Source organism: Coffea eugenioides, chromosome 3 (genome assembly GCF_003713205.1).
Source record: "Coffea eugenioides isolate CCC68of chromosome 3, Ceug_1.0, whole genome shotgun sequence".
NCBI classification, from domain to species: Eukaryota; Viridiplantae; Streptophyta; class Magnoliopsida; order Gentianales; family Rubiaceae; genus Coffea; species Coffea eugenioides.
The window spans coordinates 43,270,010-43,275,086 of record NC_040037.1 but is presented as its reverse complement, the minus strand read 5'-3'; positions in this window follow the sequence as shown (position 1 = coordinate 43,275,086).

The following is a 5,077-nucleotide window of genomic DNA, read 5'->3' as shown; positions in this document are numbered from 1 at the left end:
GTATTCCTGAAAACGAGGTACATAATATTTTATATCATTGTCATAACCTTGAAACAGGTGGACATTTTAGCACCTCAAAAACTGTGGCAAAGGTATGGCAATCAGGGTTTTATTGGCCAACTATGTATCGAGATGTTCGGGAATATGTTAAAAGTTGTGATGCATGCCAAAGAACTGGAAATATATCTCGAAAGAATGAAATGCCCCTAACTACCTTCTTAGAAGTTGAATTATTTGATATATGGGGTGTAGACTTTATGGGACCATTTCCAAGCTCTTTTAATAATAGGTACATCTTAGTAGCAGTGGATTATGTTTCTAAATGGGTAGAAGCAATCGCTTCACCTACTAATGACTCTAAGGTTGTACTCCGATTCCTTAAAAAGAATATTTTTTGTAGATTTGGTATACCTAAGGCCATAATAAGTGATGAAGGAAAACATTTTTGTAACAAACAACTGGATTCCTTATTGTTTAAATATGGCTGTAGGCACAAGACATCACTCCCGTACCATCCTCAGGCCAATGGACAAGCAGAGCTAGCTAATCGTGAGATAAAACTCATTTTGGAGAAAACCGTGAATAAATCACGCAAGGATTGGGCTACAAAGCTAGATGACACACTATGGGCTTACCGAACGGCATTTAAGACTCCTTTAGGGATGTCGCCGTATCGTTTAGTCTATGGAAAAGCTTGTCACTTACCTGTAGAGATTGAACATAAAGCTTATTGGGCTATTAAAGCAATTAATATAGATTTTAATCTTGCAGGTGGAAGGAGATTACTTGAGCTGAGTGAATTGGAGGAACACCGGTTACATGCATATGAAAATGCCAAAATTTACAAAGAAAAGATCAAATATTGGCATGACAAGCACATTATTCCTAAACAATTTCAGGTAGGGCAAAAAGTGCTTTTATTCAATTCACGCCTGAGGTTATTTCCAGGAAAATTAAAGTCAAGGTGGTCTGGACCTTTTGAAGTCACTCAAGTATTTCCCTATGGAGCGGTTGAATTGGCAAATTCAAGAAATGAAAGGTTTAAGGTCAATGGACAACGAGTGAAACCCTACTTGGCAGGTGAAATCGTACCCAAAGGACTCATATATCTTTTGGGCGACTCTTCTTCAAATTAAGAAACTGAATGTGTGAGTCGAGCCAACGACTATAAATAAAAGCGCTAATTGGGAGGCAACCCAATGTTTATGTTATATGTGTTAAATTGGTGTGATTTTGTGATTTGAATAAGTGTTTTAGTTAATTTGTTGTTTTTGTGTGATAGGGTTGGCAAATGGAAGCAAGAATGACCATTTGAGGTGAAAAGGGCAAACTTTGATCAAGCAACTCAACCCCTCGATTTGCATTAAAGGTGTTTTTGATTCATTATAAAGGGGTAAAATGCATGTTTTTAATGTTTTACATTTGTTCCAGTCATTAAAATTGGCAAACAAATGATCTATGGTGCATTTTGAGTCATTGGGGTACCTTTTGTAATTTTTCAAAAGTTAAAATTCTGCTAAAAATCGAAGCAGAAAACGCGTTTTCAAAGAAAACGCGACTACAAGTCGCGTTTCTCAGAATCGCGTTTTCAATTCTGCAACTGCAGAAAAGAAAACGCGCCTTAAAAACGCGACCCAAAGTCGCGTTTTAATGGAAGTCGCGTTTTCAAGCCTGGATCAAGACTCAAAAACGCGACTTCAGAAACGCGACTCGAAGTCGCGTTTTCCATCACAGTCGCGTTTTCATTCCTGCAAGATTTGTGCAGGAAACGCGACTTCAAAAACGCGAGTTGAAGGCGCGTTTTTAGTCGCGTTTTCCGTGTCTGAATATAGCCTTCAGAAACGCGATTTCAGCCTTTCTTCTTCACTTCTCCAATTTTTCCAGCCGCGTTTTTCCCTCTTCCTTCTACCCAACTCACAAATTTTCATTTATACTCCATAATCTTGCTAGAAATCATCACCCCAACACCTTTTGAGCTTCATACAACCTTTTTAACCGATTAAAATCCAAGAAAAACACCTAAAATCAGGTTTTTGAGGGATTGAAGGTTAGGGTTCTTAAACTCTAATTTCTTCAATTGGAGGTCAATTGGAGGTTGTTTCATAGGGCTTTTTGCATTTTTAGCATCACCAAACATCCTTCTATGTGATTGAGGTAAGTTTCTTCATCAAATCTTTTGATTTTAGAAGTTCATATTTTTTATCCTGAGCTATCTGACATCTTTTAATTTCGAAAATTTGATGAGGTTCATGGCTATTTTTTATTTTATTCATGATTATTATGATTGTTTAAGCATGTTTAAATGTTTAAATGTAGCAATTTATTGGTTTTCAAGTACTTTAAAATTCACAATTGCTATATTTAGATGAAATTGGAAAACGGAACTAGGATGTTTTTTAGCCATTGGTGATGTTAAATTATGGTTAAAAATGGTAATTTGATGATGTTTAAACATGTGCATTGTGTATAGTGAGTAATTTGGTTGATTTGGTGAGTTAATTGGCTTAATTTTTGCCTAAGCATGATTATAACTAAAAGCATATTATTATTGAAATTCTCAATAGTTATAATCATAATTGTTGCTAATTTCACTGATTGGGTTATAATTATTGCATATCTTGTTTCAATTGGTGATTTTGAGTAATTTTTGGGCATAAATTTTGGTTCTGCTTATTTGGTCTTATATATTAGTTATTGGACGTGTTATCACTTGAAGGAATAAATTGGAGATTATTTGGATCATTTTAGGATATTCATGGCTAAATTTTTAATTGTGTCCAATTACATGTGGTTAATTGCAATATTTTCTAATAGGTACTATGCCAAGGGGAAGACGTGTGATAACCTCGTCCTCTAGCAGTGAGGAGAGGGAGGAAAATGAACAAATGGAAGTATCTGAAGAGGAGAGTTCACCTTCTCCTCCGCCAGCCAGTCGTCAACCTGGTGAGGGCACTTCTCGTGGAGCGGGAATGTCCGTATTTGACAGTACTCGGTTCAACACTCGCAGGAATCAGGAGTGGCATGAGGCGCGTGCTAATTTGGAATTTTTGTTTGAGATGCACGTTAGTCCACCAGTTGAGATGATGTACAACATCTCAGAGGCTTTTGCTCAGCTAGGATGGGCTCCGATTCTCACCCTTCCAAACCATTACTACCCAGACTTGGTGCGCGAGTTTTACGCCAACATTGAAAGTAAGGCGCGCCATAGTGGAGAAATAGTTGAGTCCTGGGTGCGTGGAAGACGAATCACCTTGTCACGGCAAGATTTGGCTGCTATTTTGGGGTGTATGGATGACGGACGTCCAGTAGACTTGAAGAAGGAGTTTGTTCCCCCGAATAGGAGGTGGGATCCCTCATTGGCCATGGCTAGGTTTGGTCTCGAGTACCAACCTTTTCGCTCTACCAGAAAGGAGACCATATTGGCGAATGTATTCGAACCTCGTCATCGTCTTATCATTTACATGATGGCTCACAATGTCATCCCAAAGAAGACGGGGCACACGGAGGTCCGCAAGAGCGATATCTACTTCTTGGATTACATGTTCCATAACCGGACATCTCCATATGCTCGGATTTCATTGCCTAACATCATCATCAGCCACATTAGGTCTACGGCGAGGCGTAAGACAACTTCCTTCAAACTTTCATTTCCTCGTCTACTGACTTTAATCTTCCCCCGTTTTGAAGTTCCGTTGGAAGGCATGCGGCGGGAGTATGTTCCACCACGTGCTGAGATGACTATCACTACTCTTCGCCGCCTTGGTATTGGCAAGGGAGACATTCCACGCCCTGTTCAGGAGCGGAGACAAAAGGCTAGACATGGTCACGATGGAGCTGGACCATCTACTGCAGCACCACCTCCTCCTCCGCCACAAACCAACTGGCAGCGGCTCTTTGGTCGTTTAGATGACATCGATCATCGCTTAGCCAGAATGGATACTCGCCTGGACCGAATTGAAGATCATTTAGGCACACACCCACCTCCCATCAATGATGATGAAGATGACGATGAAGAGGATGATTGAGGCTGTCCTTTGGCTGGCTTTTCTTTTGTTTGCTTGTTTGCTTGTTATTTTTATCTTTTGTTTGAAAAAATGTTAACTTACATTCCTTATTTTGAATATTGGAACTTGTGGCAGTAACTAGTAGATCGTTGACTGTAGATGGTTGCGCGGTCGATGACTCATGATTCAAGGCTTCACTGGACCGCAGTCATCTCACTTGGGGAGTCACTTATTCCTTTCTTTTCTTTCTTTTCTTTTCTTTCCTTACACATTGAGGACAATGTGTAATTTAAGTGTGGGGGGAGAAATATGTGTGATACTTGTGGTTTTAGTTGTGTTTGATATAATTCTTGTGCTTAAATGGTGTTTCTTGTGGTTGCTGGCAGGGAGTTTTAGTCCACTTTTAAGGGGAGACTCTGTCAAAATTTTTCCAAAACCTTATACACATATATGTTATTAACTATAATAAATAAATAAAATGTTGTCACTTATCCTTTTGAAATAAATATATGCGGTTTTGATACTTCTTTTCTTATGAAATTTGGAAATGATTTTTATGTGATTATAATTTTTACATTTATAGGAAAGTATATCTAGTAAAGTGGAGAAAATTATGCCTACATTTTGTATATTTGATGAAAATTCTTCTTTTTATCTAATTTTATAAGATAAGAAATTAATATGGTTAATAAGTGTCATACTCTTCTCATGATTACTCTTAGAGGGAATTTTATTATATATATACATCAAAAAAAAAGGGGTTATTCTACTCCAATGATTCTCGTACCGAGTAACCGGGGGTTGGCATCTACAAATGTCGACATTCGCGTAAAAAGGTACTTGAATTAAGAGTATGCAAAGCAACTTGAGTATGTGAAATGTTGAGTAACCGGGGATCTGCATCTAAAAATGTTGATCTTCGCGTCAAAAGGCATTTTTCACAACTTAAGTAATATTTAACCCTTAAAATATATATATATATATATATATATATAAAAGTAAATTAAATCCCTCTTTAAGAAAAATAAGAAGTTGATCATGAGATTAGTTAGCATCTTTATTGACTATAGGAG